A 23,695-nucleotide genomic window follows, 5' to 3' on the forward strand; every position below is an offset into this window, starting at 1 on the left:
CTGGAGGGTACAGAATTTAAAGACAAAAATGTTACAAAAACTTTGAACTTACTTCCGAATAAGTCTGCAGTATCATGCCCACGATCGACAACGTGTAGGCCCCTAGCAAAATCTCTAAAGGTCAGAAGAAGAACGCAAAATTATAGGTAAGGTACCGTCGAGATCATTAGCGACGGAGCATAAGTTCAAATAAGACAAGAAAAGGTAATAATACATGGTCCAGTCACATTAATGTGACCGCCGACTATGTCCAGCAGCAATACGGTAATGTGCAGTAACCACTCACAGATGGCAGGTGGCAGCAGCAGCAATATCGAGAGTATATAAAGGTGTAGGGGCAGGGAGGGAGAGGACGCAGAAAACAGTGCAGTCTTTGTTGTAGGAGCCGTTGTTGTATTGCCGAAACAGAGTGATTTATCTGTCGTCCAAAAGGGCATGATCACTGGGTTTCGGGCCGAAGGTGGAAGCATTTCCGAAACGGATAAGTTTGTAAACTGCTCGCGTGCCGCTGTGGTTAGAATATGCCGTGCGTGTCAAAATGTCGCTGTCCAAAACCGGCGTCAAGGCCACTGTGGTGCACCACGGGCCATAGATGAACGACGGCTGCAGAAGTGTCCGCTGGCTAAAAGACGTGGAACTGTTGAGCTACTGACCGCCCAGGTGAACCAAGCGGCTGACAACAGGATTTTCTCAACGACCGTTCAGCAAACGTTACTACATGTAGGCAGGTGACTGGTTCACGCACCGTTGCTGACTGCTGTTCTCGGACGACGAAAGCTGGAATTTGCGTGCCAGTACTCCTACTGGACATCCACTGAGGGGTGACAGGTGGCCTTTTTAGATGAATTACGTTTAATGCTCCATCAGGCAGATGGCTACTGGCTTGTACGTCCGGAAACGTCTGCAAGCAAATACCCTGCAACAATTGTTGTGAGGCTACAGGTCGGAGGGCATACTTGGGTGATCTCGTCGTTCTGGAAGGTACAATGGACCAACGCTAGTATTTATGTATCCTTGGGCAACATGTGCACCATGCAGTTTGCTTTTCCTGGGTACTATTGCAGCGGCTGGTCCCGGCGGAGATTCGAGTCCTCCCTCGGGCATGTGTGTGTGTGTTTGTCCTTAGGATAATTTAGGTTAAGTAGTGTGTAAGCTTAGGGACTGATGACCTTAGCAGTTAAGTCCCATAAGATTTCACACACATTTGAACATTTTTACTATTGCAGTTGCCAACAGGACTATGCAACGTGTCACACAACTCGGAGTCTACGTGTATATTCGAAGAGCATCAGGACGAGTGTACCGTATCTGAACGGTCACAGCAATCTGAAATCTGTGGGATCATCTCTATCGGGCTGTTCGGGCCATGGATCCTCAACCAAGAAACATAGCGCACCTGGGCACGGTACTGGAGCTGGCATGACTTCTTATTCCCGTCGCTACCTTCTAGGACCTCACTGACCCTTTTCCCTGCAAGTCTCGCGGCGGTCCGCGCTGTAAAAGGTGGTTATTCAGCAAAATGGTTCAAATGGCTCTGAGCACTATGGGACTTAACTTCTGAGGTCATCAGTCCCCTAGAGCTTAGAACTACTTAAACCTAACTAACCTAAGGACATCACACACATCCATGCTGAGGCAGGATTCGAACCTGCGACCGTAGCGGTCGCGCGGTTCCAGACTGAAGCGCCTAGAACCGCTCGGCCACACGGTCGGCAAGGTTATTCAGCCTGTTGACACATGGTCACATTTATGTGACTGAACTATGTGAATCGGCGGTGTCTTTTGAACTGAACCACATCTTCTAAATCGATTAGGGGATACCGACAGCCTACATCTAGATGGTGACACAAGTTTTAAACCCCAGTCCTCCTAAATGCATGTCTAGTGTGTTAGGCACTGCGCTCTCTCGCCCGTTCGGAAGCGAATTTGGCTCGGAAGCATATTCTTCGATGTACGTGCTGATTAATGAGCGAGTACTGACTTAGAACTCACATTATTTTGAGAGTGGTGGTGTTTGCAGTGCATTGATGCTGATGAAACTGTGGCGACGCTGGGTGGCGTGTGTGCACGGCTGGCGCAACCACAACTGGAGCAGCACCAGTCTCTCTGGAAGTAAACAACTAGTACACTACAAGCGTGCCATCTGTGGAGACATCGACCTAACTTATATCTGCACATATGATACAATAACAATTATTTCGAAATCTTCTATATTTTATATAGCTTCATACTTTGATTACATACTGCTAGAATCCTTTTATTACAAACTAATTAAACAATTTGTCTAACATTTTACACTTTCTTGATAAACAAACAGTTTCATACGTAAATATCAGTCTAAAATCCATAAATGTTCTACACCGAATTCTGTATCTTATTCACTTGGTTTTAGCTTGCAAGGCAATCACCAAGATACAAATGATAACATTCTGGTGAAGAACGCTTTAAAATAGTTGTTATGTTTGAAAGCTGCCATGAGGAATCTCATAACGGAAACATGAATTAACAGGAAATATTAATATCATTCTATTAAAAACTGAACTAATGAGAATCCACTACAGTTGCTAATTAGAGATTCATTAACTCCACGACGTTTTCAGCCTATATATATATCAGGCTATGTTCAAGTGTATCTCATAATTGTGTTGTTTAGAAGCAACGGCAAATGATTGGAGCGGTTTTCCATTAATTGAACAGACAGCTGGGGAACAACCACACTCCGAATACGGAAAAACAAAGAAAAGTTGAATTTTCTATTCTTAAAACTGTAAAAAACGGTAGGGTAAGTTTATATAAGTAAACAGAATACCACAGAATAAGACATATCTGCAAAAAAGTACATTGAGTAATTTGGAATTAAAAGAAAAATAGTTTACGTCCCGTTTTTTAATGTAAATATGTAATTACTTATATAGTTTGTTGGCACCTGCATTTCCTCTCATCTGGTCTGCAAATCGGTCTATCATTTCATTTCCGAAACGTAAGCAAAATTTTATATTCCAAACTTTTTCTTTCACACTATTCCTCCTGTTTCTCCTTCTTCTTTGTGTTGCACTATTATTCTTTTGCCACGAGTTATAGCTATTTGTTCGAACACTTTGCGTTTAGAAACGTAAATCTTGTGAATACATTATGTAATGCCAACAGACTGTAAGTAATTATTTATTTGTATTAAAAATGCCACGTGAACTGTTTCATGAACTAAAAACAAGAAAACTGTATTGTTGTAGATCGCACTGAATGTGCCTTAGAGTATGAAAAAGGGGAAACGCGTCTGGAACAAATAAATTAAGTTGCAGCAAGAAAAGGCAGTTTTATTCACAAAACAAGTGTATGTTTTAGTTAACAGTCGTATTTTTATAGCATAAATGTTCTTCTTTTAGTATTAATCTTCAAAAGTTAAGCATATTACCTTTGTGCCTAAATCCTTAAATGTATAACTGAAAGCTTTACGTATTTCCTAATGCTTGCTGTTGTGGCCATACGATAAGTAAATAAACTACTTTCTGTTTCAAATACTTTTATAATATGTTTTTTTTTCCAGTTGTCAATGCTACGTTTAAATAGTTCCACTGCAAATGAGATAAGAAAATTGAATATCCTTTCTCTTTATACAATCCCATAGAGTATTTCCGAAAAAGACTAAGGCGATTGGACAGTTAGTACAAACATTTTATTCAAAACCTATTTTTTAGCTTCACTCTCAAAAAATAAAAATTACGTGCTTTGGTTACTGTTTCATAACCAAAATTAAAACACTAATCGCAGACATAATAATCCACCAATAAAGCTTTTCACTGTAAAAATGATGATATTTATGTTGGCACTCGAGCCAGAAAGTAGGAACAGAAGTCACTGTTTATGCTTCTTCGTAATCATTGCAAAGCTATCGTGTAAACAGGTGGTCCGAAGAGTTATTTTTATCCTTCCATATTCTTCCAGTCTAATTCAACAGATCACAAACATTATATTCAACTGCAAATTGATAATCCATCATTTGTAACTCGGTACTGAATGGCTCTCCTCTGATACCGTACTGATACCAAACAAATACTTTTGTACGCCTCAACTGGTATAAGAGAGCAATAATAGCTCCAACACCTGCTCAAAAGTTACTACTCATAAAGGGCAATACTACAACACAATGAAGAAAGAGGAACAGGGGGAATAGTGTGAAAGAAAACGTTCGGAGTATAAAATTTTGCTTACTTTTCCGAAGTGAAGTGATAGAGCGATCTCCAGACCAGATGAGAGGAAACTCAGGTGCCAACGAACTATATAAGTAATTACTTATTTACATAAAAAGCGGAACGTGAACTGTTTGATAATCTAAATATAAAAAAACTGTATCGTTCTACATCCCACTGAAGACGTATTAGAGTAAGAAAAAGGCGAAACGCGACTAGGAAAAATAAATGAAGTTTCAGTAAGAAAAGGCCACGCAAACAAACTTGTAAAACAGACACATTTAATCAGAGTTCAACATCTAGTTAATGAAGCCATTTGTTAGCAGGGAGAGTTCTTTTTTAAAAAAAAATAACATTTTTGCCATTTTTAATATAAGATTGCAAAAGGCAGACTAAAAATGTTCTTAATTTTTAAAAGCGAACTGACCTACAAAATCCCTGAAAATCGTCTTCTTCTAGTTTTGGCCATTTTGCATTCAGTCGTCTATTTGCACATTTAGTTTTCCTTATTTTTTCAGTCCTTCTTTACTAGCCTGCCAATCACGAATGGCTTTTTATGTTGGTGGAGGGACGAAATGCCGCTCAGCTGCTCTGTTTCCATGTTCTCTCAGTTTGTAGCCAGCAACATATGACCACGTTTTATTGTTTTCCATTACGGAACTAGCTACTAACAAAAGTATTATACTGTTACGACAACACGAATCACTGGCACCGTAGACCGCAATGACGAATCATAGGTTAGACAGTGTTCTGAGTTTGGGATGGTGGGGTGGGGGGAGACAGTGTTAGATAGCTTGTGAATCCTCACAATTCACACTTGTCACATCGGTGCACTGCTGCTGCCAATTGAATCCGATGTTGCAAGATAGAAATAGGTTTACAGCAGCATCGAATATATGGTCATTTTTAAGACTGGCGGAAATTTTAAATCAACCACTGGACATTTTTGTGTTAATTTCGAGTATCAGACTTACACGAATTTTGAAGGCAGATTTTCGTAGAAGAATGTACTTTTTATAGTCCGTAAATTATGCTATTCAGACACTTTAATAAGTACAGGAGAAGTGCGACATGTCTTGTTCCAAAAATACCGTGTAACTTATGGCCATTCCTCACTTGTATTTTTTACAGTATCATTCGGTTTGCTAATAGTCACCCAAAGCTCTGAGAGGGAACTTATATAGATTACATGGCTGTCGCCAGTCTGGCTGAAGTTCCTGATAAAATATCGTTTGGGTTGCATTAAACGTCATCGGTATGGCCACTTAAGCACAGCGCATTTCATTATTCGGGAAGGGAGACTGTTGATATTGTGTAGGTTCTATTTCTTTTTTTTTTCCTCTGTTGTTTCTTCAATTACCCGTGAAAGAGGCGGGTTGGCAACAGATGAAACCAGTATTCACCCAAAGGCTTTAAACTGCTTCTGTTATTTTTATTTAGCAGAAGTTCGAAAACAAGGAATGGCAGATAAAATAAATGATGATTTTTAAAACACAATTTGTTGAGTAAACTTTAACATATTTTTGAAAATATTTAGATGATTTTATATTGCAGCTGTAAAAACAACCACTGATGACAGTATCGCTGCTATGGCATAATGGTGATGATGGTGGTAACTGAAAATGATGATGTTCGTGATGAAAGTAAAAATGATGAGTAGGAGGTAGCGACTAAATCTCATTGACGTAGAGGAAGGTGGAGTAAGGAAACTGTAACGGCTTTCCGGGCGGGAAGGAGCGCCTGGTCCCCGGCACGAATCCGCCCGGCGGCTTTGTGTCGATGTCCGGTGAACCGGCCGTCTGTGGATGGTTTTTCGGCGGTTTTATATCTGCCTCCGTGAATGCGGGCTGGTTCCCTTTATTCCGCCTCAGTTACACTATGTCGGCGAATGCAGCGCAAACAAGTTCTCCACGTACGCGTACACCACCATTACTGTACCACGCAAACATAGGGGTTACACTCGTCTGGTGTGAGACGTTCCCTGGGGGGTCTATCAGGGGCCGAACCGCACAATAACCCTGGGTTCGGTATGGGGTGGCGGAGGGATGAAGTGGACTGCGGTATTCGTCGTGGGGTTGTGAACCACTGCGGCTGCGGCGGGGACGGAGCCTCCCCGTCGTTTCTAGGTCCCCGGTTAAAATAAAATACAATACAATACAAGGAAACTGGAAGGGTGGTGTCTAGAGGGAACATTTTGACTAGTGCTCGAAACAAGGGACTACCTCGCGACGGACGTCACAGTTTGGTAGTGGGAGTTGCTTGAAGTTTTGGTGGGAGAGGATGAAGAAGCATGGAATTTGAGATATGGGTGTAGTGGAGCAGCAGTGTACCTAGAGTGGTAATAAGTGGATAGGATATAAGATATTGGGTGCCAGGACTGGGTTTTTTGAGTAACGTATTTGATCCAACAGTGCTTCAGGAAGAAAGGACGGTGGGAATTGTGGATGAGGTCATGCAGCAAACGCATTGGAGAAGCCAGGGGGATTCCGAAGGCGTGTCATTCCTGGATTTGTAGAACTTGGGAGAGGTTCTTGCACGCATTTTCTGGCAGTCGTGTACATTTGAAGCAACAAGTTTATTACAGATCTTTTCCATAGAAGAACTATGGTTGTTAAAGATTTTTCGTGTATGATATTCACCTTAGTTATTAACAACAAATAATTCTCCCTAAGCAGCTGTTATACACGTTTCAAGTTTGAAATGAAATGCCCTGTTCTTCGGACGTCCGGACGTGGTAGGAATAGCACTAAGGGTAGCCGTGCCTGCAGCGACACCATACGCGCCAGCCGCGTGCCAGGTCGTAGAATTTAATCAGGCGCTCCCTTCCGTCCGCACGCAACAGGCCGCAGTGCGCAGAACGCGGAACGGCGCCACAGTCGCTGGGTAGCCAGCCAGCCCTAGCTGAAGCTGCCCTTGGAGCGGTCTGAGGTGGCCCCCGCTGTGACTGCCAGCACGCAGGGTCCTCATGCGTAGAGGCTGGATGCGTGAGCCGTAGAAGAGGGCAGGTCAAATTGTCGGCTTGCTTTAGAATATCTCTGTGTTTGAATGAATCTGTGGTACTACACTGATTTTGCGAGGGAATTAACTTGTGAATTAAAATGAGTAAACCCTTGTCTTCCAATTTTACACGTGTCCCCGGGACGGGAGTGAGACGGACATTACATAATTGTTTCCGGTCTAAAGAAGTGATTTTGGGACAGGTTAATTTTAATGCGGTGTACTCTTGGTAAGAGAGGGTAATGCTGCGAGTATTAAAATCTACTGGCCAGTTTCATCTCTATCTGCTTTCTAAATAATAACTGAATCAGACTGATGAGGTACATGGATAAAAACAAACTTTTTAACAAAATATAGTTCATACAGAAGTGGGAAAAATACATCAGTCATTATAGAATTCACAAAAGTGGTACGAGGTATGTTCAGAAAGTAAGTGTACTTCTTTTATTCATTTTTTTAAGAGAATGCGTACTTGGAAAAAAATTACAGCATATTGTTGATACACTTGTTCATTATTTTTCCACATAACCGCCATCCCGTTAATGCACGTACTGAGCTGTGACACAAGCTCCTTTATGCCTTCCTCGAAGAACTCTCCCGTTACATTCTTCTCCTGCTTAAAGCGGCTAGGACATCAAACGGACCGACTTGGAGCGGGAGAGGCATCACAGGACATTTTAATTTCCAGTGTCTATAATTTTACAAACAAATTCATGAAACTTTGTCAGAAACACCAGGAAGGATTCAGGATTCACACTCATTGCAGTGGAAGTTCGAAAACATAACAAAATAATTTTTTTTACGTGCGAAATTTCATCATTTTTTTCACTTACTAATGGCTGCATTTGTTGCTATAGGTATACTTTTCTTCATAAGTTAGAAAAATTCTTTGATGAATTTTGCGCAGCATACATACCATACTGACATTTGTATGAAACTCTAGAATTTATTTAATTTATGAAAAAACGAATGAACTGTTATATTTTAAACTTCATGTTTAGGAAAAACACAAATTTTATAATTAATTACCTCAATTTTTACCACAGTCTTCAATAGATTTGCCAAATATACCCCTTTCCAGAATCACTGTCTGCGCCTGCTCGTCGGTTAAAAATTTAATTCTAATCACGTGTTTCTTCAAGGAGGTGAAAAGACGATAATCTGAAGGCGCCAGGTCAGGGGAATACGGGGGAAGGGTTCAAAACATCCCAACCAAAGACTCCAAGAGCGCCTTGGAGGCTAAGACTGTGCGAGAAAAGGCCCTGTGGTGCATCAAACTCACTTTCTCTTCAGTATTCCCTTCCTTTGCTTTTGAATGGCAGTTTTGAGTTTTTTGGCGTCACAATACCGTTGCGGAATGATGGTCTCCCCATGAGGCAGATAGTCGACCAAAATGATGCCTTTTGGGACTTAAAACACTGAGTCCATGTTATTTTTGCCAGATATTGTGGTTTTGAATTTTTTTGGCAAATAGGAAATCGGTGTGACACCACTGTCTTTTTGTCTCAGGCATGTAATGAGGCCACCCACGCTTCATTTCCAGTCATAATAGAGCGCAGAAAACGCTCAGGTTCCAACTCAACCCACTCAAGAAACTCGTGGGCGCTAGTGACCCTACATTTCTTCAGCTTCTCTGTAACCTATTTTGGGACCGATCTTTCACACATTTTCCAGTATATCCGAACGTTTCTGTGAATGTCTCGTGTACAAAAGTTCTGGAGAGTTATGGAACACCGCAGAAGTTTCTCCCACAGTCAAAAGACGATCTTCATGAACAATTACCATCAGCCAAAATGGAAGATATTTCACTCTGTTCGTCATGAACGTTTGTTCTGCCCGCACTAAACTTCCTGTACCGCTTAAACACACTCTTTCTGTTCGTAAAACCTTCGCCGTAAACCTTTTTGATTCGCGGAAAAAGATTTGTAGGTGTTATTCCTTTCTCGATCAGGTAGCGGATCACAGCACGTGGCTCGCATTTATCCCGATTTCTTACGGACATCTTTCGCGCAACTGGACATTAAAACATGAATTTACGTACTACCACGTTCCTGCGATGCTTGCTTCCATCAAGGGATCTGAAATCTGGTTTCGCAGGACAGAGCGCATTAGGTTACGGACATGGAGGGAGGCCGTTATCAGTTACTGTTAGTTGCACAAAACACACAAACTTTTATTTTCCTAAGAGCCACTTAATTACACATTACCTTAAAAGGATAAAATTAAAACGATATGGCTGAAGGCCTAGTTAAGAAAACTTGCTGTACCTACTGGGCTGAAGGCCCCAGACCACACCAAAAACAAGAACGGGTGAAGGCCTGAACACGACTTATAAAACTTGCTTTAAAGAATACACGCGGCTGAAGGCCTTACTTAAAAAAAATATTTCACGTAAATACTCAGCTGAAGGCCACACACAAGACATTGAAGAACTCAGGGCTTACGGCTTGGATAACAAGAATTTCAGATAGAAATAATTTTCAAAATTTCAGTTATTAAACAAATCAATCTTGAAACTTGAATTAAAGTCAGCTGAAGGCCTTATCTTAAAATTAAAACAAACTAAATAATAGACGGCTGAAGGCCTTGCACAGTACATCAGACTAAAATGAAGATCACAATCTAAAACCAACAGAACAGTGGTGCTCAGAAGTGTTCCAAGGTTCGGCCTGAGGAGGTAGCTCTAACGTAAGGTGAGATGAGACAGGCAGCCAAGAGTAAGGTTAAATAATCGTGAGGCAGCCTGACCCAAGGACGGCTGAAGCACCGACCAACAACCTAATCAATTCCCTTCCGCCCGACCAACGGTACGACAACGAAAATATCAGCCGAGGACGAAGATACCAGCCGCACTATGTCTTCAAAATTGGTATCTAAAACCAGCCAAGGCACAGTAAACACTCTTAAGAAAAAAATATGAACAAACAACTAAAAGGCTGTGGAACTACAAGCCGTGTCGGACAGCATCAACACGGCGAGGAAAAACACACTGCCAGAAAACTACGCAAACGACCAGGACAGGTAACTGGGGGTTAACGGCCACAAGGCAGGGAATACCGCTGGTGCAGTTCACTGATAAGTAACAACCAATTTAATAGTTAATGACCACACAGGAAGACGGCTGCAAAATTTCGCCGACTCCATGACACCATACCTTGCCGCTAGCTGGAACGGCCCAGGAAGCAACAACTGACAATGAACAAAGAGATGTCACAGCAGTTGAGGTTTCATAACAGGTTAGCTGATCACTCAACTTCAGTGTCCAGGTTCGGTGGGCAACGACTTCGCAGCTCTCGCAGCTATCGCCTCACAATCCGACAGCACGTGCACGCTGCCGGCGGTCCCGGCTTGACCTCACGCCAGGGAGACTTCCTCGCTGCTCTGTTCCAACCGACTGACTGCCATACACACCAACACACGGAAATGTAGCGGTCACACCAAAGATGGTAGAGCAGTACCAGTATCGATAAGAGCTGCTGATGCCGCTGATGGAGGCAAGTCAACAACTCATAATAGTAGTAATTCAGGGAGAAGTAAGACGTCACTCGATTGCGACAAACTGCCAAAGAACAAACGGCATCAACGCGAGCCGGCCATGGAACGGGATCCCAGACTAACATTCAGTCTTGCCTACCGTAAAAAAGAGACGATTATGCTCACAGTACAATTACTTTCTCAATATCCCTCATACTAGAAGCTTTTGACAAGGATGACTCTGTTACAGTTGCATCTTAGACTTGTCCTAGTTTTTTGACACAATTGACCATAAAATGCTATTACACAAGCTAGAAGCACTGGGCACAAGAGCAAAGGAGTCGTTCCAGGATTACTTGGAAAATAGGGTGCAATGGATAGAGATAATTCACTCAAATGCCAATGATAAAACTTTAGGTAAGCAATTTTCAGATAGGGAGCATAAACATAGATGTTGCTCAGGGTGGTGTATTGGGTCTATTTCTGTTCTTAATATACGTCAATGACTTTCCGGATGGTACAAAATATTGAGAAAAAGTTCTCTTTACTGATGATAGAAATATCATAGTCACGAATAAAAGACCAGAACTCTTGTTAGCTAAGGCTAATGAAACTCTCAAGGAAGTCTACGATGGGGCTGTAAGCAATAAATTAACAGGGAATATAAAGAAAACTAACAGTATGCACTTACGCATAAGGAGGGCAAACATTTCTGTCGCATTGAGTATGGATGATAAATTTGTAGATTAACACACAGAGGTTTTACCTATGAATAATTATCGTCAGTTACTATGGAATGAACACACAAAGATGGTGGCAAGAAGAATGCCACCAAGGTTTTTTACTCTTAGTTCTCTAACACCGGTTTGCAACAGCTGTAGTGAGACGCTGTTCCTATGTATACTCACTTCTTAGTTATGTGGTTATTTTCTGGGCATCTAAGGCGCCAAACATGGGTACAATCGTCAAACTGCAGAAACGGGCCATAATAATAACAATTAAAACTGGTTGTCGGCCTCATTGGAAAAACCTACTTAAAAATGGGTATCGTTACTGCGATCTGCACGTACGTCCACAGATCTATTGCAAATATCAGGGAAAACATTCCTAAGTATTGTACCAACACCTCTGTACATAGTCTTGGTACGAGAGCCGGTTCGGGCTCATATTTAGCAAGGTATGTCAAACAACAAATTGAAAACATGATTTTACCTCAGGGAAAAAATTGTATAATAGACTGCCCGAGGAGATTAATAAATTACAAAGATTCATCTCCTTAAAAAGAAACTAATGTGACACTATCTATCGTGCATGGTAGTAATAAATCGTCATAATCCAGGGTTCAACTTCTTTCCCAGCATTGAGGCACGCAGGCTGAGTTTTGCATGCAGACTGAAAGGAGAACAGGAGACGTGCATGACGTATAGTAGCATGTCTGTGGTCCTGGAGTCAGTTTTCCGGACGGACTGAGGGAAGCGCAAAACGCATACCTGCATATTCGTGGTCCTCGAGTTACTAGCGGGTATCTATAGTGTGTTCACAGACAATGTAGAGAGATGCGAAGAAACTGTGCAAAACTATTGTCAGTCACAACTTTCCTTGTGCAGATTTTGTAGGCACAAAAGAATATGGAAATAGGAACCAACCGAATGAGGCAGTGCAGTTGTTGAGGCGCTGACCTCATATTCGGGAGGATGGAGTTTTTTCTCTGTCTGGCAATCCTGATTCCTTTCCGCGATTTTCTTAATTCTCTTTAGGCAAACGCTGAGGTGGTACTTGATCAAGGCCTCCTGCTCTATCCTCATAAAGCATACTTCTATATTCTATTTGTGTGTATGTCCCCTGTGCTATCTATTTTCATTGTTTTTGGATGACAAATTCATTCTCGTTGTAAGAAGATGCCTGCTTGAATAAATAAATGAAACGAAAAATGAAGTGAAATCGCTTTCAGACTGTAATTCCTGGTTCTCGCGAAGATGGCGGTGACCATGAGAGAAGCTCATTGGTGCAAGATGGACTCGACTAGCATGGGTACGACCCTGGTAGATATCACCGCCAAGCAGCGTCGATGGTATTTCACAGTGAACAGTCATATGGAGGTGGAATCTGTCAGTCACCTCGCTAGGGGCAGAACATAGACATTGAGGTACGTGACAGCAGAGGTCGCCAGAAGACGCTTTACATAAGCGCTCACTGCGACCGGAATGCATTTTGTGCACTTACACGAAGCAGTTCTTTACGCGCCTTAACTGAATTATATTGACCGCTTTGGACTTCGATTTCGATACAACTGGGACGGTTTGTATACTGCTTACGACGGACTTGGTAACAATTCAGAATTTGTCAGGCTATAACTTCCTGGGTGAAGTCACACATCACCGTTTCCCAGCCTGCACCGTTGGCGAAAGTGTTTCGCGTCAGTTTGTACTTTACTCCGTACACCGCATAGCGCGACTCGACTAGCGTACAGTAAATAACAGTTCGAGTCTGTATCCAGTGGGATACAAAATTAAGACATCAGGCACTTATAGGTACGGTGAGAGCCTTTGAAAATTGACATTACGTTTGGCATTCGTACTAACACTCACGCTATCGGAAAATAAGCGACGGCCACTGTCTGCATCATACGAGACGCGTTACGCACACTCGTGGCTCACTACGAAGTACTCGAAAGTGACGTACAAATGACGTGTACGACTAAGCATAGGACGCGTGTCCCGAACGTTAAATATATAATGAAATAAATTATTCAATGGGTTGGAAATAACAGACAATCAGTTGCAAAAAGCAGGTTTATTAAGCGTTGACCATGATTTCGACTGTTTTAAAACTTATTTCTTCAAAAAGTGTTGTACGTATAAGCAAATTATCTATATTCAGTATGGGAGTCCTTGAGTCTGTCTATTAAACGTGCTCATCATTCACTTATCATCATTTAAAATACATGATTTAAAAACAGTAGCGGGTGACACTAACGTGTACTAGAGAGAGTCAACGACTCCCACACTGGAAATAGATAATCTGATTCTAAGTACAAGACAATTTTCTGAAGAAGACAGTTTTAAGACTATCGAAAACATGGTCAAGGTTTAATAAAACTGTATTTTTCAATGGTTGGTTGCTATTTCCTATCCGTTGAAGCTCTTACATGCACAGTTGCTGCAGCGCAGCCGTTTTTAGAAACATAAAATAAATTATTTATATGGCTACAGGCTCACCATTTACTTGCTTTTTTCTGTAACAAATGGCGAATTATTTCTATTCATGAATTCCTCTTTGGTATACATATAACGAGCTGTTAAGGAGGCAAATCTTTAACCTACCCTTGATAGCCTCTCTACAAAGTGTCAGAGATTTTATTTCCATTTGCAAATTGTTAAACAGTTTTATTGCTGCACATTTCACTTTTTTTCTATACCAAAGTCGGGTTCATTTAATGGTAATTGAGATCGTCTATCTTCTAATACTGTGAATATCTCTGTTACTCTCAAATAAAGATAGCTTGTTGATAACACTTTTCATATCGGAATAAATGTTGCGTGAGGCCGTAGTTAACATCCATAACGGCTTAAAGACATGCCTGGAAAATGCGCATATAATTCTAATGATATTCTTTTGTACAATGAATACATAACCCAGAATATTATAAGACATCAGTGAATGGAAATACGCAAAATATGTTAACTTACAGCCTTCCGTACCCCAAAATTGGTAGTTATCAGAATGGCAACAGAACTTATAACTTTCATACCCATTTTACTATTTCTTGTCGGTATACTAAGTTCATAGGAAAGAAGGAAAGTTATGCTTCCCAGAATGAAATTTTCATTCTGCAGCGGAGTGTGTGCTGATATGGAACTTCCTGGCAGATTAAAACTGTGTGTCGAACCGAGACTCGAACTCGGGACTTTGCCCTTCGCGGGCAGGTGATCTACTATCTGAGCTGCCGTATCCTACCTTCCAAACTTCACAGAAGCTCTGCTGCGAACCTTTCGCAACTAAAACTCCTGGTAGAAAGGATATTGAGGAGACACGGCTTCGCCATAGCTTGGGGGATGTAGCGGAGTGTGCGCTAATATGATGGTAGAGCACTTGCCCGCGAAAGGCAGAGATCCAGAGTTCGAGTCTCGGCCCGGCACGAAGTTTTAATCTGCCAGGATGATTCAGATCTAGAAAACATTATTGTAAGAAATATAGGAGTCACTGCGATTATTTCCTACAGGTATTAAAAGTACAGCACCAGGAATCTGCCCGGAAGTTTCTAACTTATAGTTTATCGTTTTTTTCCCGCACGGTCGCTATAAACAGAGCATAAGCACAGATTACGGAAGGCTGGGGAAGAAAATCGGCCATGCTCTTTTCAATTAACCTTGCCGGCATTTATCTGGAGCGATTTTGTGAAATCATAGGAAACCTAAATGCGGATGGTCAGAAGGGGATTTCAGCCGTCGTCCTCCTGAATGCAAGTTCGCTGTGCTGAGCGATGCGCCACCTCGCCCGGTAGGGGGTTAATATAAGGTCGGACACGGTATCATTGACTGTGCAAACATGAATGAAGGGTGTTTTGTGAGGTTTAAAACTAGCCCATTAAAGCAAAACTAGTAGCTTTAACAAAAAGATAATTGACGTTATAACTTATTATTTTTTCCTTTGATGCTTGTTTACTAGGCTTCACAGCAATACTTATATCATCAACAAACAGCACCATTTCCATATGATGATTCACATAAAATCTTGTTCTTCTTTCGTCACTGTGTAGGCCAGTGGTGGGCAATTGTAATGGCTCGTGGTCCACTTTTTGAAGCAGAGGGTGGCAGAGACCACACCTTTTAAATCTCTTATCAGTGGAACATTTCTAGACTGGCTAAAATATGCCGACTTTAACCCTGCTGTTCTGTTCACTTTTACTTGACATATATACTGTTCGGGTCAATATGACCCGACATATCAAAATGCTTTAGAAACATAAATTTTGGTACAGTTTTAGCTATCGACATTGTTGTTCTATTCCAGTACCTTGTTAGTAATAATAATAATAATAATAATAATAATAATAATGGTAATAATAATAATAATAACAATGCATACAACTTTATTGAGGGATATTTTTCATTTAAATATGCACATAAATTTGAAACAACAGACAGTTTCCATTACAGGCATTCAACTTAGAAAGCACTACAGTTTTTCCATACTTCTATTCTTATTGTTGACAGTTTAGACGTAAGTATTGACATTTTCTAACAACAGACAGTTGTCATTACAGATATTCATCTTAGAGCACACTACAGTACAGAACACACTACAGTTTTTTTATTACATTCCAACATAGAAAGCACTACAACTTTAGAATCCTCTCTTCTTACTGATTGTAGTTTAGGCACAAGTATTCACATAAATTTGAAACAACAGAATTTTCAATACAATCATCTTATAAAATACTACAGTTCTTTTCTTACTGCTTGCACTGTGGACACAAGTAGGTTACATGTTTCTTGCAAATATGTTTACTACATTTTCCACACACCATGTTTGTTTTATTGTCATTACTTGATGGACAGAACTTACAGCGTGCACGTTTTGTAGATTTTCTTGTTGTTACCGATTCTGACACACCACCCACATCATTCGGGTTTTGGATGCTTGTGACCATTCTCAAAGAATCTTCTGTTCTTGGGAAATGCGTTCTTGATGCAATATGTTCTTTTATCAGTGACTTTCCAAGTTCCTCCAAGAATATTCTCCTTCTAGTCAATTTGCTTGCATTCCAATTAGGGTCAACCGAAATCCACAAAACGTATGCATTATAAGCAGAAACATCAAGAATATTGTAGAAAACTATCATTGGCCACCTATTACTTTTTCGTTTGCATGTATATGTACCTAATAACTGATCAAGCGTGTCTACAGCACCTTTGGTTGAATTATAGTCCAAAATCATTTTTGGCTTCTTATCAGCCCTGTCACTGATTTCCGCATCATGGTGGAGAGTGCTCATAAGTACAACATTCTTGTGTCTCTTAGGAATATAATTAACCACAGTAGTGTCATTTGTGAAGTAAAATGAAGAGCTGTGTACCTCCTTGTTGGTCATTTTGTGTGGAAGCTCCGGCTTATTTTTCCGTATAGTTCCCAACATAGTCAATTTCCTTTTCAGAAGCAGCTGCCCCAAATTGTACGACGTAAAAAAGTTGTCACACGTGATATTCTGACCACGTAACTCAGAAGTGAGATCAGATACCACCCTCATTCCCTGATTTCTTTCTGGTGCCGCTCCACTCACCTTTCCTGTATAAATTTGGGCTTTCAGTACGTATGAAGTTTTGCTGTCACACATGGTCCATATTTTGATCCCATATTTTGCCGGTTTACTTGGGATATACTGCTTGAATGGACAGCGACCTCTAAATGCTACTAACTGCTCGTCAACAGTAACATTTTCTCCTGGATTATACAGTTTAGGAAGGACCTCTACCCACTTCTCCCAAATACTACGAATTGCGGCAAGTTTGTCAGTACGTCGTCTTTCCTCTCTAGTAGATTTCTTGTCAAATCGCAGGACACGTGATATCTTACAGAATGTTTCATGAGACATGGTTGCTCGAAATATGTTTCGCCCAGTATCTTTATCCCACAAACTTTTTGTAGACTCCCCATGAGATCGATATACACCCGCTAGGAGTAAGAGTCCTAAGTATGCATGGAAAACAGAACCATCAATATCTGTCCACTGTTCACCATAAACTCGCTGCCCTTCAATATTTGTCATCTCTATTATTTCATTTTGAAGCGCTGTGTGAAATACTGCTTCAAATGAACATTTTACATCAGATATTCTGCTGACTGCATACCTGGTAACTCCTGGGGTACTCTTGATGATGTTCGAAGCTGGTAGGCGACCATGTTGTGCTGGTGGATGCAACTGCCATTCTATATTCCCATTTTTAGAAAGAAAAGTCTCTACACTATTTTGTATGGGCTGTGGACTGTCGTAACTGTCATCGGAACACTCGCTTTCAGATGCATTGCTGATGTGATCTTCAAACTCAGAAAGTGATCCTTCATCTGGTGAGGCATTTACTATTTCTTCCAACTCACGATCATTCAATGGTCTCATCGCCATGGTGTCACAAGTCAAACTGGGCAGAAACAAAGCATTCCAATTATTGAGAACTGCCAATTATTATTTCCTGGGGAAAGCAACAAACAAGCCCATTGTTGTGAACGCATGGAGCTTTAGGTGATTGTTGAGAGTAAGTTGGAATGATGCAGTCACTATTCCCACACAACACAACAAAAATAATTTTCGCCATTTCCAGATTTTAGAAATAAATACGAGTTACACTAAACATATTTGTGTCGGGTCATTATGACCCGAACATTACATATGCAACTATTACAGTTGAAGCCCAAACTTCTTAAACTTTTTTAAAACCTTTTAAAACACATGCTGCTCATCCATTTTCAGACAAAGTCACAAAGTTTCATAAATATATATTGGTATTTACATAATGTAAAATAACGTTCATATTCGTTTCGGGTCATATAGACCCGAACAGAACAGCAGGGTTAAGCCTCTTTACAAGAAGTGGGATAAAGAGATACCATCAAATTATCGAGCAATTTCACTTTTGTCGGATTTCTCAAAAATATTTGAAAATGCTGTGCTCAAGCGGCTGCTTAAGCATCTGATTGCAAATAACATATTGTCCAAGTCACAGTTTGCGTTTCTTAAGAGTGCGGACATAAAGGAAGCTATTTACATTTACAGTGAGTATATACTTAATTCATTGGATAATAAATTAGAGGCTACTGGCATTTTCTGTGACCAGTCAAAAGTCTTTGTGTGAACCACAGCATTCTCCTAACTAAATTAGCATATTATGGTGTCACTGGCAATGCTGCGAATGGTTTGAGTCTTATTTAAATAACAGGAAACAAAGGGTGTCATTGTGAAATATTGTTGTGAAATATCTGTGCAGTAGGCAGTCAGTCTTCATCTGATTGGGAATTAATTACATGTGGTGTTCCTCAAGGTTACACTTTGAGTGAACTGCTTTTCCTTGTGTACATTAATCACCTCTCGTCTGTTACATTGCCAGATGCTTTTTTTTTTTCTTTTGTAGATGATACAAACATTGAAATAAGTAGCAAGTCAGGTACAGACTTAAAAATAGCTGCTAATCAAATTTTCACTGATTAATAAATTGTCTGAAGCTAATTGACTGTCATTAAACTGTGAAAAGACCCACTATATGAAATTCAGAACCTGTAAGAGATTTCCTTCCAGCACGTGTACAACATATGAAGACATGGAGATTGAAGAGGTTGACACTGTTAAATTTCTGTGATTACAGCTCGATAATAAATTCAGGGGCATATCATAGAATTATTTCAGCGCCTAAATAAGTCAGTATTTGCAGTGAGAATGATGCCAGATATAGAAGATATAAATATAAAAAACTTGCATTTTATTATGTCATACGGGATCATATTCTGGGGTAATTCATGAAACCGAGAAAAAGTTTCAAGTGTGCAAAAGGGTCTTATAAGAATAATTTGTGGCGTAAATTCAAGAACATCATGTAGAAACCTGTTCAAGGACCTTTGTATTCTAAGCACTGGTCCTCAGTATATTTATTCCTTAATGAAATTTTTTGCTAGTAAAATATCTCTATTTCCAACCAATAGCTCAATACATAGTATCAATACTAGGAATAAGAAAAATATACATAAAGACCTAAAATAACTTACCTTGGTCTAAATAGCTGCCCAATATTCAGGAGCTCACATATTCAATATATTGCCAGCGTCCATTAAAAACTGGGTTTTAGATAAAGCAAGGTTTAAACAGAGTTTGAAAGGCTTGTTTATAGGCAACTCCTTCTACTCTATAGATGAATATCTTAACAGGGACTGTTAGACCAGCTTAAGTAAAAACGTCTGTTTGATAAGAGTTTTGACAGCACCTGGTCGCAACAGTCAAGATTAGGTATTTTGTGTATGATAAACGTATTAACCCACCATGAACCATGGACCTTGCCGTTGGTGGGGAGGCTTGCATGTCTCAGCGATACAGATAGCCGTACCGTAGGTGCAACCACAGCGGAGGGGTATCTGTTGAGAGGCCAGACAAACGTGTGGTTCCTGAAGAAGGGCAGCAGCCTTTTCAGTGGTGCTGGAGCAACAGTCTAACAGTCTGGATGATTGACTGATCAGGCCTTGTAACACTAACCAAAACGGCCTTGCTGTGCTAGTACTGCGAACGGCTGAAAGCAAGGGGAAACTACAGCCGTAATTTTTCCCGAGGGCATGCAGCTTTACTGTATGGTTAAATGATGATGGTATCCTCTTGGGTAAAATATTCCGGAGGTAAAATAGTCCCCCATTCGGACTTCCGGGCGGGGACTACTCAAGATGATGTCATTATCAGGAAAAAGAAAACTGGCGTTCTACGGATCGGAGCGTGGAATGTCAGATCCCTTAATTGGGCAGGTAGGTTAGAACATTTAAGAAGGGAAATGGATTGATTAAAGTCAGATATAGTGGGAATAAGTGAAGTTCGGTGGCAGGAGGAACAACAATTTTAGTCAGGTGAATACAGGGTTATAAATACAAAATCAAATAGGGGTATTGCAGGAGTAGGTTTAATAATGAATAAAAAAATAGGAGTGCGGGTAAGCTACTACAAACGGCATAGTGAACCCATTATTGTGGCCAAGATAGACACGAAGCCCACCCATACTAAAGTAGTACAAGTTTATATGCCGACTAGCTCTGCAGATGACGAAGAAATTGAAGAAATGTATGATGAAATAAAAGATATTATTTAAATAGTGAAGGGAGACGAAAATTTAATAGTCATGGGTGACTGGAATTCGGTAGTAGGAAAAGGGAGAGAAGGAAACATAGTAGGTGAATAAGGATTGGGGCTAAGAAATGAAAGAGGAAGCCGCCTGGTTGAATTTTGCACAGAGCATAACTTAATCATTGCTAACATTTGGATCAAGAATCATGAAAGAAGGTTGTATACATGGAAGAAGCCTGGAGATACTGACAGGTTTCAGATAGATTATATAATGGTAAGACAGAGATTTAGGAACCAGGTTTTAAATTGTAAGACATTTCCAAGGGCAGATGTGGACTCTCGCCACAATCTGTTGGTTATGAACTGTAAATTAAAACTGAAGAAACTACAAAAAGGTGGTATTTTAAGGAGATGGGAACTGGATAAACTGACTAAATTAGAGGTTGTACAGAGCTTCAGGGAGAGCATAAGGGAACAACTGACAAGAACAGGGGAAAGAAATACAGTAGAAGAAGAATGGGTAGCTTTGAGGCATGAAGTAGTGAAGGCAGCAGAGGATCAAGTAGGTAAAAAGACGAGGGCTAGTAGAAATCCTTGGGTAACAGAAGAAATATTGAATTTAATTGATGAAAGGAGAAAATATAAAAATGCAGTAAGTGAAACAGGCAAAAAGGAATACAAACGTCTCAAAAATGAGATCGACAGGAAGTGCAAAATGGCTAAGCAGTGATGGCTAGAGGACATATGTAACGATGTTGAGGCTTATCTCACTAGGGATAAGATAGATACTGCCTACAGGAAAATTAAAGAGACTTTTGGAGAAAAGTGACCCACATGTATGAATATCAAGAGCTCAGATGGAAACCCAGTTCTAAGCCAAGAAGGGAAAGCAGAAAGGTGGAAGGAGTATATAGACGATCTATACAAGGGCGATGTACTTGAGGACAATATTATGGAAATGGAATAGGATGTAGATGAAGATGAAATGGGAGATATGATACTGCGTGAAGAGTTTGACAGAGCACTGAAAGACCTGAGTCGAAACAAGGTCCCGGGAGTAGACAACATTCCATTAGAACTACTGACAGCCTTGGGAGAGCCAGTCCTGACAAAACTCTACCATCTGGTGAGCAAGATGTATGAGACAGGCGAAATACCCTCAGATTTCAAGAAGAATATAATAATTCCAATCCCAAAGAAAGTAGGTGTGGACAGATGTGAAAATTACCGAACTATCAGTTTAATAAGTCACGGCTGCAAAATACTAACGCGAATTCTTTACAAACGAATGGAAAAACTAGTAGAAGCCGACCTCGGGGAAGATCAGTTTGGATTCCGTAGCAATATCGGAACACGTGAGGCAATACTGACCCTACGACTTATCTTAGAAGCTAGATTAAGGAAAGGCAAACCTACGTTTCTAGCATTTGTAGACTTAGAGAAAGCTTTTGACAATGTTGACTAGAATGCTCTCTTTCAAATTCTGAAGGTGGCAGTGGTAAAATACAGGGACCGAAAAGCTATTTACAATTTGTACAAAATCCAGATGGCAGTTATAAGAGTCGAGGGACATCAAAGGGAAGCAGTGGTTGGGAATGGAGTGAGACAGGATTGTAGCCTCTCCCCGATGTTATTCAATCTCTGTATTGAACAAGCAGCGAAGGAATCAAAAGAAAAATTCGGAGTAGGTATTAAATCCATGGAGAAGAAATAAAAACTTTGAGGTTCGCCGATGACACTGTAATTCTGTCAGAGTCAGCAAAGGACTTGGAAGAGCAGCTGAACGGAATTGACAGCGTCTTGAAAGGAGGGTATAAGATGAACATCAACAAAAGCAAAACGAGGATAATGGAATGTAGTCGAATTAAGTCGGGTGATGCTGAGGGAATTAGATTAGGAAATGAGACACTTAAAGTAGTAAATGAGTTTTGCTACTTGGGGAGCAAAATAACTGATAATGGTCGTAGTAGAGAGGATATCAAATGTAGACTGTCAATGGCAAGGAAAGCATTTCTGAAGAAGAGAAATTTGTTAACATCGAGTATTGATTTAAGTGTCAGGAAGTCGTTTCTGAAAGTATTTGTATGGAGTGTAGCCATGTATGGTAGTGAAACATGGACGATAAATAGTTTGGACAAGAAGAGAATAGAAGCTTTCGAAATGTGGTGCTACAGAAGAATGCTGAAGATTAGATGGGTAGATTACATAACTAATGAGGAGGTGTTGAATAGGATTGGGGAGAAGAGAAGTTTGTGGCACAACTTGACTAGAAGAAGGGATCGGTTGGTAGGACATGTTCTGAGACATCGAGGGATCACCAATTTAGTATTGGAGGGCAGCGTGGAGGGTAAAAATCGTAGAGGGAGGCCAAGAGATGAATACACCAAGCAGTTTCAGAGGGATGTAGATTGCAGTAGGTACTGGAAGATGAAGAAGCTTGCACTGGATAGAGTAGCATGGAGAGCTGCATCAAACCAGTCTCAGGACTTAAGACCACAACAACAACAAGAAACTTATTAAAAGGGCGTAACAATATCTCATTCTGACAGCTTATTAATTCTATAAATATTTGCAGTTCCAGTTTAGTGTAATTTAAACACCTATTTTGACAGTCTCTTGACAAATGCCCAGGGTAGTAAATATTACATTAAAATGTTTTTTATGTTATACTTTTTGACATGTTCCACACCTACGAGAATCATGTCAATTTTTGGTCTATGCAACTAAAACTGAATCTAATCTAATCTAAATGATGGCCTGCGTTACTTAAATTAGCGTTTTGGAAGAGGGATAAGCCGTAACACAAAAATTCTGTGTTGGCGGGCTGCCCAAACGCCAAGAACGGGCATGCGGCCTGCAGGCCACTATTTGCCCTCATTTGATCAAGGCCACAGGCCTGTACCGTATGGAGTCATCTTTCTCTTGGTCATCCTACGGACCTTCTACCTAAAGGTCTGAAGTTTAAGGCTTGTTGTAGTAGTATTGAATCAGGCATTCTGTGTAATGTTCTAATCAGCTTTGTAGATAAGATTTGATCTTCTTAGTTACAGCATATATCACATGCTATGCTTTCAGTCTTCGTTTCTTAGCTGTTTTAAAATGCAATCAATTTATATTCTACAATCCATTTATGTTCTGGTATTATGTGTATCTTTGTTATCTCTTTTACAGTTTTATTTAAGTATTTTGTTATTTTTTGAGCTATGGACTGCCTTTCGTGGATGTCATG

The sequence above is a fragment of the Schistocerca piceifrons genome, chromosome 5, assembly GCF_021461385.2.
Source record: "Schistocerca piceifrons isolate TAMUIC-IGC-003096 chromosome 5, iqSchPice1.1, whole genome shotgun sequence".
In the NCBI taxonomy this organism is placed as follows: Eukaryota; Metazoa; Arthropoda; class Insecta; order Orthoptera; family Acrididae; genus Schistocerca; species Schistocerca piceifrons.